Source organism: Capra hircus, chromosome 5 (assembly GCF_001704415.2).
Source record: "Capra hircus breed San Clemente chromosome 5, ASM170441v1, whole genome shotgun sequence".
NCBI lineage: Eukaryota > Metazoa > Chordata > Mammalia > Artiodactyla > Bovidae > Capra > Capra hircus.
Window position 1 is genome coordinate 95,378,718 of NC_030812.1, and position 12,929 is coordinate 95,391,646.

Genomic DNA, 12,929 nt, shown 5'->3' on the forward strand with positions numbered 1-12,929 from the left:
GAGCGTTTTAGGAAGGTTGGCAGAACATCTTATGGGTTGGCCTCTCCTCCCTCCTTTTGGCCCCTCCCAAATTTTCCTGGTTAGTTTTCCAGTGGCAGCACCATGACCCTTATCAGAACAACTCATGCAAGTGGTTATTTTCATGCCTGGCCAAGGCGGGCAGTTTCAGTCAATGGTTCCCTAACAAAATTACTGGTCACCAGAGCGAGAGAACACAGCCCTTTGGCTCCCGGATAACTTGGGTAGGTTGCAAAATATTTCCAGGCATGTAATTTTTTAATTTAGATGTACCAAACTTCTTGAGATAATAATCTTATGAATGATTTGTAACTATAAAGAATATACTCCGTATCCACTTTTCCATCATTTCCATTGTGGTAACTGAGCCCATTCCTTCACAGGCTTGCTCCGTTTTCCTCTATTTGTGAGCTCCCTGCCAGCAGAGAGAGGAAACAGCCCTGGAATGTTGTGCTGAATGGAAAAGGCAGGAAAGCACTGTTTGACTTGGAATTCCACGACATGTGGCAGGCAGGGTGGAGGAGAGACCAGGCTCACTGAACAGGGTGTTCTTTGGGGTCTAGGGAACTTGGTGAAAGAATCTAAGTTCAAAACAAATGGGAGGGAAGAGCAGAAGGGATGAGCAGGGACCAGCCTGGTGTCCTGACATGCCTGTCGGAAAACAGCACTTGGGATGAAGTTGCCTTGCCACAGGGCTGCACAGCTTTGCTTTGCTTCATGCCTTTTTTTTTTTTTTTAAGAAAATACATCATAAACCTAGGTGCTGAAATAGTTATATTTAATTACAGTGTATAGGGATGGAGGAATTACGAGTAAAAGCAAGCAAAAGAGAGAGAGAGTGAAAGATAGACTTAAAAGAGACCTCATTGAAAGAACATCATTTAGGAAGATGAAGTAAATAGATTTGCACCCAGTCTGGGTACCAGGTCGATGCTGCCTCAATCCGGAGGTATAGTCGAAGCTCTCTCAGGTTCCCTTCTAGTGTAAGTAACATGCTTTGATTATTGCAAGGAGGAATTTCAGCCACTCACAATGTGAGTGAGCAAGGAGCTGGGAGCCACTTCATCCCCTCCTTTGCTATGAGGCTTTAACTGAATCCCCTCGTCTCTTTGAGGCTTTGAATCCATGTGTGTCCACATGAAACTTTTAGGACAGCGGTTTGCAAGGCCCTTTCTAACTCTGAAGTTCAGTGAGTCAAACTTTAAGGAAATTATAATTTTTTCAAAATAATGTCCCCATTTTTTTTTTCATTTGAAAAGTCTTTGTTGAATTTGTTGCAATGTTACTTCTGTCTTATGTTTTGGTGTTTTGGCCACGAGGCATGTGAGATCTTAGCTCCCTGACCAGAAATCGAACATTGAAAGGGGAAGTCCCAGCCACAGGACAGCCAGGGAAGTCCCTAGAGGAAGTTATAATGGTCGTGGAATTATCTTCCTTCAGGTAAAATGAGGAAATGGAGAGAGTAGCAGGAAGGGAATTTGTCTCATGAGCATCTTGGTGTATTTGTAAAAAAGAACAGAGTCGATGACAAATATAAGCATAAAAGTCTCTAGACTTCTCTAGGGGATCAGTTATCTCTGTCTACCTTTTTCTTGGGCTTCCCAGATGCCTCAGTGCCAAAGAATCCACCTGCCAATGCAGGAGACACAGGTTCAATCCCTGGGCTGGGAAGATCCCCTGGAAGAGGAAATGGCAACCCGCTCCAGTATTCTCACCTGGGAAATCCCATGGACAGAGAAACCTGGCAGGCTACAGCCCACGGGGTCACAAAGAGTCAGACACGACTTAGTGACTAAACAACAACAACAATCTTTGTCTTATATGTCCAATGGGAGGAGCAAAAGCAACCTCAGATATCCCCTTCTCTTCTGGAAATGTCCTTGAAAAATGAGGTGATGGGTGATAATAGTGACAACCAATAGTGGCCCTTCTTCTGAGGGACCTAGGAAGACATAATTGACCTACAACACATCAGTCACCAATTTTGTCGTTGGCCAGGTCAGGGGTCATACTCCAAGCACCAGGTATGCAAGTGGGTCACCCAAACCAAGAGTGAAAGCAAAGAATCTGGAAGAAGCCTGAGGAAATGTGGAATGGCCTGGGGGTGGGTAGGGTAGAAACACTCACAGAAGTATGTGGAAGACCAGGAAGCCAGAACAATGAGGGGGCGGTTACCCTCCCACAGGAAATTCTGCTCTGGGCTCCTCAACTGCACCCCCAAATACAGCCAGGTGCTGCCTAAATGCTTGCCCTTGGCCGCAGGCAACACTAAGCAGAACAGTGATCGGTCAGTGCTGAAACACGAGGTTTGGGTCTGGATTGCTTTGGAAAAATTGATAGCACAGTCTATGAGCTGGAGAGAGCACAGCCCTGAAGCCCTCTGGATTAGCACCCCTTCCTGGAAACCAGTGGAGTCCTCAATGCTTCAGAAGTAGCTGATTATCATTTCTGGGCAAGAAGCCACCAAAAAGACCCATGCCTGTGGGGGTGGATGACATCATAACACACTTTTGTGGACCCCCTCCTGGGTATCAGTGTACATAGCTTTTATGGATGCCTTCTCACTGGTACTTGAGACAACCCCAGGAAGCAAATAGAAATGATATTATCACCCCTGCTTTAAAAATAAGAAGATGGAGGCTCAAAATAACTTAATGACACACTCCAGCTCCCACGGTTAGGGAATGTCAGAGCCTAGACTTCAGTCTCTACATTAATGAAAGGCACTACTTCAAAAAAGAAAGAAAGGAGGCATACCTAGTCCTTCGGACTTCACTTCAGAATTGCTTTCATTCACACCGCTGTGGATGTAACCCCAGGGAGAGAAGTGCATCCTTTCCCAAATAAGAGGCTCCCAAACAAGGGAGCCTGGTCTGCTACAGTGCATGGGGTCCCAAAGAGTCAGACACGGCTGAGCAACTGAACAATAACAATCCTGGCAGGTCTTTAGCATCTCCCTTGCTGACTCCCCACGTCCCCTACACACTCCCCAGCTCTCCAGAATCACACTTGGTAAAAAAAGTGAACAATTTCTGCTCTGCTCTGGCACCAGTCAGTAATTAATAGATTGAACACCCATGCCATTCTCACCAAGGCCCACCTGGCTCAGTGGCCACCAAAGAAATGCTGTTTTTATTCTCAAGGAATTTGCAGTCTTAGCAAGTAGAAGATGCATATCAAGTTACACACAGAGCAAAAAACTTCACCAAATATCAGGATTCGTAGGCATACATGAAGTCGAAATAACAGATGGACAACGTCTCAATTAAGCTTTTGGTCGTACTTCTACGTCTAAAGCTAACTGCCCAAACAAGCGCCTTTGCTTTGCTCACTGTCACTAGTTGATAAAAACGTGTTAGCATGTTTCACAGACTTGCTTAGATATTGCTAGCCTTGTACCTACTACTACTGCGTCTGTTACAGAAAGGTGGAATCCAGCTGCTCACCACCAAAAGCCAATAAACAGGTTGGATTGGTGGAAAGTTTGTTTTATTTCAGATCCTGGCAACTGGAGTGGGAAGGGCGATCATCTGTCCAAAGGCTGACTCCCCCTACCCTGCGAAGTAGAGGGTGAGAGCTTTTATAGGCTAAGGGAGAGGCTACATGCAGAAACAGCAGTCAGCTCTGACAGTCATCTTCAAATTGGTCATCGGTGGTCTGATCAGCATCACCTTCATTATTTTGGGCGCAGTTAATCTTCAGTTTCGGGGTCGGTTTGCTTTCATTTCTTTGAGGCCAGTTCTCAGAATTGTGGCAGCTTATGTCACAGCTACATTCTGGTCACCATGCAGCTAACTCCTCCAACTAGTGGGAGTTTCCGTATCTATAAGACAGTTAACAAGATACAGCTCAGACCCTTAAGAAGGAACTAAAGGTCCTTGACTATGCTTAGTTCAGCACAGTTCAGTCACTCAGTCGTGTCCGACTCCTTGTGACCCCATGAATTGCAGCACGTCAGGCCTCCCTGTCCATCACCATCTCCCAGAGTTCACCCAGACTCACGTCCATCGAGTCCATGATGCTATCCAGCCATCTCATCCTCGGTCGTCCCCTTCTCCTCCTGCCCCCAATCCCTCCCTACAGTATCAGAGTCTTTTCCAATGAGTCAACTCTTCGCATGAGGTGGCCAAAATACTGGAGTTTCAGCTTTAGCATCATTCCTTCCAAAGAAATCTCAGGGCTGATCTCCTTCAGAATGGACTGGTTGGATCTCCTTGCAGTCCAAGGGACTCTCAAGAGTCTTCTCCAACACCACAGTTCAAAAGCATCAATTCTTCCGCGCTCAGCCTTCTTCACAGTCCAACTCTCACATCCATACATGACCACAGGAAAAACCATAGCCTTGACTAGACGGACCTTAGTCAGAAAAGTAATGTCTCTGCTTTTGAATATACTATCTAGGTTGGTCATAACTTTTCTTCCAAGGAGTAAGCGTCTTTTAATTTCATGGCTGCAATCACCATCTGCAGTGATTTTGAAGCCCCCCAAAATAAAGTCTGACATTGTTTCCACTGTTTCCCCATCTATTTCCCATGAAGTGATGATGCCATGATCTTCGTTTTCTGAATGTTGAGCTTTAAGCCAACTTTTTGCTCTCCTCTTTCGCTTTCATCAAGAGGCTTTTTAGCTCCTCTTCACTTTCTGCCATAAGGGTGGTGTCATCTGCATATCTGAGGTTATTGGTATTTCTCCTGGCAATCTTGATTCCAGCTTGTGTTTCTTCCAGCCCAGCGTTTCTCATGATGTACTCTGCATAGAAGTTAAATAAGCAGGGTGACAATATACAGCCTTGATGTACTCCTTTTCCTATCTGGAACCTGTCTGTTGTTCCATGTCCAGTTCTAACTGTTGCCTCCTGACCTGCATACAGATTTCTCAAGAGGCAGGTCAGGTGGTCTGGTATTCCCATCTCTTTCAGAATTTTCCACAGTTTATTGTGATCCACACAGTCAAAGGCTTTGGCATAGTCAATAAAGCAGAAATAGATGTTTTTCTGGAACTCTCTTGCTTTTTCCATGATCCAGCGGATGTTGGCAATTTGATCTCTGGTTCCTCTGCCTTTTCTAAAACCAGCTTGAACATCAGGGAGTTCACGGTTCATGTATTGCTGAAGCCTGGCTTGGAGAATTTTGAGCCTGCTTAATGACTACATTATTATTACTTGTTCTCCTTAAACTGTTTTCCTTTGTTTCTGCATGTCTTATTTCTTTGATTAAACTTATTCTTTGACTAATGTTTTCCACAGACAAAAGGCAGGCATAGGACATGGAGGGGAAGGATCATAGGTTTGGTTTTACTATCATCAGTAAGATGCTGCACAATTCCTTTACCCGTTTAAATTCCTTGTATGTCAATTATGACTCAATAATAATAGCTTTCATGAATGAGATGTTTACGCCTGACACTATTAAATGCTTTGTATGAGTTATCTCATTTCATTGCCTCTAAGACTCCAGGATCTCCACTGTTTAGACACAGAAACTAGAGAGATTTTGAATAAACCAGCTCCAAGTGCCATAAGTGGACCAAGTAGATTAGAACCCAGATCAGTCTAAATCCAAAGCTCTTAAGAAGTTCACATTTCCTCATTTTAGCTTTACAACATACTCATGAAATAAGTAGGAAAGATTTTAGTAACCTCATTTTAAAGACAAGGAAACAGATTTAGTCAAAGTTTCAATGACTTAACCTAAGAGTTTTGGCACTAACCCTATAATTCCATTCTACCTAAGATCTATTCCATCATCTTTATATAGTGCCGGCAACTACTTATATCAAGAGGGAAGGACAGACTATTATAATTGACTTGGAGACAGAAGTATCAGCTGCATTTTAAAAAATTATTTATTCACTGATTTATTTACTTGGCTGTGAGGGGTCTTAGTTGCTGCACACGTAATCTTTGACCTTCACTGCTGCATGCGGGACATTTAGCTGTGACACTTGAACACTTAGTTGTGGCCTGTAGGATCTAGTCCCTAACAGGGATTGAATCCAGGCCCCCTGCATTGGGAGCACGAAGTTTTAGCCACTGGACCAGGGATGTCCTCAGCTGCATTTTTTAACCATGCTTTTTTTTTTTAAACTGTTCTTTGCTACATGGCTAATATTACCTCCAAATGTTTAAATTCTACCCTTTACTCAACAGAGAATGTAGATGGTTTAGAATCTTCAAAGCCAAGCTAGAAATGACCTACATTTGAGAAAACTCCTCTCTCTTAGCCTCTCTCAAAGCCACATGTTGCCAGAGATGGCTGGAATCCTGAGCAGACTTTCTTGAGCCCTTATCCACTTAAAACTGGTTATTTTGAAATCACTGATGACTCAACTGACTCCAAATTCCGCTGGAATTCCTCTCCACAAGCCCTGTCCACTCTCAGTTTGCCTCCATGGAGATTCACCTTCTCTGGACTTCTGCCAAATCTTTTAATCACCCAGCTAAGCTGGGCAAAATGTGTGTCCAGGTCATGCTTGCATAGCCCTCCACTTAGATCTGCAACCCTACCATAACTGATCAGAAAGGCATGAGTCATCCTCACGGTCACATCCTCAAGGTTACCCACACCAGTAAAACAATATGAATAAGACTACCTGGCTGCTGCGTGGGGATTAAACGAGACAATGAGCCAAATTAATGATGAGGAGTTTAAGTATATTAACTTTTATTAAGGAGAGTATGACTAATAAGAACATGCAATCAGATTCTTCTTTTAAATTCTGAATTAGAGCCCTTCTCAGCCAAATAATGATTTAAGAAAGAAAAAGACAGGAGGTAGAATTATTCACAGAATCAGTTTGGATCACCTTGAGCCCCTGATGTCTGGATGGATCAGAGAGAGAAGGCATGGTTGGGAACTACCTAACCTTCTGTATTAGAGGGAGGAAAGGTTGGCATGAAGAGGTTGTCTTTTGCAGACCTTTGCATGTCCCTACATTTTCTGTTTTCCTTTGTTATAAATTACAAGCAGTAAGGCACAGGGCCTTCCCTGGTGGTCCAGTAGTTAAGACTCTGAGCTCCCAATGCAGGAGGGCTGGGTTCAGTCCCTCGTCAGGGAACTAGATCCCACATGTCGCAGCTAAGAGCTCAGATGCCATCACAAAAGATCCTGCATAAAAGATCCACTAGGACTTGGTGCAGTCAAATAAACAAATGAATAAATGTGTTGTTCAGTCGCTAAGTTGTGACTGACTCTTTGTGATCCCATGAACTGCAACGTGCCAGACTTCCCTGTCCTTCACTATCTCCCAGAGTTTGCTCAAACTAATGAATAAATAAGCAATAAAGCGCACGCCTTCCTGAAAGAATGTGTACAAGATGGGAGGGTAAGGATGGCTGTTGAAGTCATTTCACTGTGTTAGTTTCTGAAGGCTCCTCTAACAAATTAACACAAAACTTGAAAACCTAAAACAGCAGAAATTTACTTTCTCATATTTCTGAAGCCACGAGTCTGAAAGTTGTTTCACTGGACCAAAATCAGGATGTCAGGGGGGCCGTGTTCCCTCCGGAGGCTCCTGAATCCTTCCCTGCCTCTTCCCACTCCAGGAGTGTGGCTGCCAGCATTCCTTGGAACATCACTCCAGTCTCTGCCTCCGTGGTCCTGTCATCCCCTTTTCTGTGTGTGTCTAATTACCCTCTACTCCTTCTTATAAGGAGTCATGTGATTGCATTTGGAGTCCACCTGATGATCCAAGGTCATCTCCCTATCTCAAGATTCTTAACTTCACTGTATCTGCAAAATCTTTTTATAGGATATTAGGTGACATTCACAGGTTCCAGAGATTACCATGTGACTATCCTCTTTTGGCGGGAGGGGTCCATTTTGAGGCTACCACAGCCACTTTATCTCCTAATCACTGCACCCAGCACTATTTACACCATTTTCGCCAGATCCAAAGGGGAGATCTTGGAGCTGCTGCTGACTAGACGACTCTGCTCGACCTTCAGGAGGTTTTTCTGTATACCACCCCACAAACTTGTCAGATACTACTACTACTGGGTTGGCCAGCAAGTCTGTTTAGACTTTCCTAAGATGTTACAGAAAAACCCAAATGAACTTTTTGGCCAGCTCAATAGACCAGTATGGGCTCATTCAATTAATTTCAAGTCAGCAAATGATAATTGAGTAAGTACACTGTGGGGATTTCAGAGACAACTAAGGTTTTGTTCTTTGCCCCCAAGAAGGTAAACTAGAAGGTAAACCAGGTAAACTAGAGGAAACCATGGTTCCACTCTCCTTTGAACAATAACACGATAAATGAGAGATCAATAATGATGAAGACCAGGAGTCACAGACAGACAAATCCCCTCGATCCAAAGAGGTCTAATGGCACCTCTAGATGAATTTCTGAAGCATAGCCAAGAACTGTTTAGGAGTCTCTAGAGCTTTTAATATTTTTTGGAGGGGTGAGAGGGGGACAGAAATAATTTAAAATTCATGGGGAAATTGCAATATAAATAATACAAAGAATAGTCCTCTTTCCCCAAATTTATCTATTGGTATAATTTTATCTTATTTGCTTTATCATATGTCCTCTCTCTCATTGATAAATAAATTCTCTCTCTCATAGATGAATACATTTTTCTAAATCTTCTGGTAATAAATTGCTTGCATCAGGACCCGTTCCTCCTGAATACTTTGTTGTTTATTTTGCAAGAACAGGAATATTTGTTCACACAACTGTAATGCAATTAACAACTTTAGCGCATTTTGCACTAATATAATACTTGTATTTAATCAGTTATCAGATTTTTCAGTTATACTATTGGCTCAATAAAGTTGTTTATCATTAGTTTTTGTTTTTGTTTTTGTTTTTTTTTCTCCTTCAGAACAGAATCCAGCCTAGGATCAGAGATTGCATTTGATTGTCATGTCTCTTTAATTCCCCTAATCTGAAATATTTCCCTAGATTTTCTTTCACTTTTGTTGACTCTGAAGTTTTTAAGGAACATAGTCCAACTTTTTAAAATAGAATGTTCTTTTTTTTTTTGGCCATGTCTTGCATCACATGGGATGTTAGTTCCCCAACCAGGAATTGAACCTACATCCCATCCCCTACATTGGAAGGCAAAGTCTTAACCACTGGACTGCCAAGGAAGTCCGAAAATAGAATGTCATTTATTTATCTATCTGCCTATGTTTTTATCAGTGGGCACTTATTAATTCCTGTTTTTTCAATGGTTTATCATGCAATGCAATGCTTAAATCATTTTGGCCTCCAATTGTACCAGATTTAACTGGTAGGAATCCCTTCAAGGTCCTTCCTGTGTCCTTGTGAATACCCCTCATCATTTTTTGTTATTCAAGAATTTCTTTGCTTTCTGGCAAAATGTTCCAAGTTCATCATGTACCTATCTTGTCCCAGCTCTGGAATTGGCCATTTCTTCGAAGAACTCTTAGAATTAGAGACCAAGGTTTGAGTGTCAGGTGCTCGTTGTTACTGGGGAGTCTTTGCTCCTAGGACCTTTCAGTAGACAAAGCTAGAAAATATACATGTATTTATATACATACATGGGCTTCCCTGGTGGCTCAGAAGTAAAGAATCTGCCTGCCAATGAAGGAGACAAGCGTTCAATCCCTGGGTCGGGAAGATCCCCTGGAGAAGGAAACGGCAACCCATTCTAGTATTCTTGCCTGGAAAATCCCATGGACAGAGAAGAATGCTCACGAGAATGGATAGGCTACAGTCCATGGGGCCACAAAAGAGTCAGACAAGACTTGACGACTAAACAACAACAAATGTACTTACATACAAACATAACACCCATATACCTAGTATATATACACACATATGCATGCTTGTTCAGTCACTTAGCCATGTCCAGCTCTTTGCAATCCCATGGACTGTAGCCCTCTAGGCTCCTCTGTCCATGGAATTTTCCAGGCAAGAATGCTGGAGTGCTTGCCATTTTCTCCTCCAGCAGATCTTCCCGCCCCAGAGTTGGAACCTGCAGGTGGATGCTTTACCACTGCACCACCTGACAAGCCTATACATACATGTACACAAATACATACACATGTGTATATATTCATGTGCACGTGTGTATAGATGTATGTGTGTACATACGTGTGCATGTGTGTGCAGGTGCATAAAATCATGAGTTAACCTGCTGTCTCTAATTTCAGTCCACCCCCGTAGGGCTCCTTCCCGCCTTTCCCAGTTCACATTTTGATGTCTGTTGACTAAGCAGCATCCCTGGTAGCTCAGATGGTAAAGTGTTTGCCTAAAATGTGGGAGACTCGGGTTCGACCCCTAGGTCAGGAAGTTCCCCTGGAGAAGAAAATGGCAACCCACTCCAGTATTCTTGCCTGGAGAATCCCCATGGACAGAGGAACCTGGCGGGCTACAGTCCATGGGTTCACAAAGAGTCGGACACAACTGAGTGACTTCACTTTCCCCGTATAGAATTTCTCACTCCCGACTACATTAGCACATTCCTTCATTTGCCCAACACCATAGAACATCTAAAATAGTTTCAAAATTGCTTGACCTATCTTCCCACGAGATAATTAAGAATATATACTAAAACAAGTTCAAGAGTTGGTTGCGGTTCTACCTCAGTCAAGATAGAAGGTAAATAGTCAAGCAACCTTTTCATGAATGACTAGATTCTTTCTTTCTTGTGCTTTTTTCCCCTTAAGTGTGATTGAAATACAACCGGATTCATTCGTTTTCAGTTTAGATTCTTCTTTCCCTTCCCGTCTTGCTTTAACTTTATTTTTGAATATGTAGAAGACTAGCATGCTTCCAGAAGTCAAACTATACAAACAATATTATTCACAGAGAAGTGTCACTCCCTCCTGAATCACTTCCAACCCCTCCCTCCAGTAAGTAATCAAGTTGATTGTTCTCTGATTTATCTTTCCTGTGTTTCTTTTGGTAACAATAAGGTATACGTATGTTTTATTTCCGTTCCCTTTTTACACAAAAGATGGTGTACTATGTATCCTCTTTTGTACTTTCCACGCTTTCAGTTAGTATTTCCTAGAAATCATTTGATATTAATAGTTCAGAGTAATCGCCCTTATTTTGTGGGTTTCTTTTTTTCAAATACAGTTCACAGTATTTCATTGTGTGTATATACCATAGTTTATTCAACCCATCTCCTATGCTTGGAGATATAGGTAGTTTCCAGTATTTTACAATTATAAATAACACTGCAGTGAACAACTTTGTGCATATTTATTTTCATACCTTTGAGGTATAAATTCAATGGGGAATTCCTAGAAGTTGAATTTCTGTGATCAAGGGAAGAAGCACTCATCAGTTCAGTTCATTTCAGTTCAGTCACTCAGCCGTGTCCGACTCTTAGCAACCCTATGGATCCCAGCACACCAGGCCTCCCTGTCCATCACCAACTCCCGGAGTTCACTCAGACTCATGTCCATTGAGTCAGTGATGTCATCCAGCCACCTCACCCTCTGTCGTCCCTTTCTCCTCTTGCCCCCAATCCCTCCCAGCATCAGAGTCTTTTCCAATGAGTCAACTCTTCACATGAGGTGGCCAAAGTCCTGGAGCTTCAGGTTTAGCATCAGTCCTTCCAAAAAACACCCAGGGCTGATCTCCTTTAGAATGGACTGGTTGGATCTCCTTGCAGTCCAAGGGACTCTCAAGAGTCTTCTCCAACACCACAGTTCAAAAGCATCAATTCTTCGGCGCTCAGCCTTCTTCACAGTCCAACTCTCACATCCATACATGACCACTGGAAAAACCATAGCCTTGACTAGATGGACCTTTGTTGCCAAAGTAATGTCTCTGCTTTTTAATAGGCTGTCTAGGTTGGTCATAACTTTCCTTCCAAGGAGTAAGCATCTTTTAATTTCATGGCTGCAATCACCATCTGCAGTGATTTTGGAGCCTCCAAAATTAAAGTCTGACACTGTTTCCCCATCCATTTCCCATGAAGTGATGGTACCAGATGCCATGATCTTAGTTTTCTGAAGGTTAAGCTTTAAGCCAACTTTTTCACTCTCCACTTTCACTTTCATCAAGAGGCTTTTTAGTTCCTCTTCACTTTCTGCCATAAGAGTGGTGTCATCTGCATATCTGAGGTTACTGATATTTCTCCTGGCAATCTTGATTCCAGCTTGTGCTTTTTCCAGCCCAGCGTTTTTCATGATGTACTCTGCATATATGCTAAATAAGCAGGGTGACAATATACAGCCTCAACATACTCCTTTTCCTATTTGGAACCAGTCTATTCTTCCATGTCCAGTTCTAACTGTTGCTTCCTGACCTGCATATAGGTTTTTCAAGAGGCAGGTCAGGTGGTCTGGTATTCCCATCTCTTTCAGAATTTTCCACAGTTTATTGTGATCCACACAGTCAAAGGCTTTGGCATAGTCAATAAAGCAGAAATAGATGTTTTTCTGGAGCTCTTGCTTTTTCAATGATCCAGCAGATGTTGGCAATTTGATCTCTGGTTCCTCTGCCTTTTCTAAATCCAGCTTAAACATCTGGAAGATCACAGTTCACATATTGCTGAAGCCTGGCTTGGAGAATTTTGAGCATTACTTCACTAGCATGTGAGATGAGTGCAATTGTGCGGTAGTTTGAGTATTCTTCGAAGAAGGCAATGGTACCCCACTCCAGTACTCTTGCCTGGAAAATCCCATGGACGGAGGAGCCTGGTAGGCTGCAGTCCATGAGGTCGCTAAGAGTCGGACACGACTGAGCGACTTCACTTTCACTTTTCATTTTCATGCATTGAAGAAGGAAATGGCAACCCACTCCATTGTTCTTGCCTGGAGAACCCCAGGGATGCGGGAGCCTGGTGGGCTGCCATCTATGGGGTTGCACAGAGTTGGACACAACTGAAGCGACTTAGCAGCAGTAGCAGCAGTTGAGCATTCTTTGGCATTGCCTTTCTTTGGGATTGGAATGAAAACTGACCTTTTCCAGTCTTGTGGCCA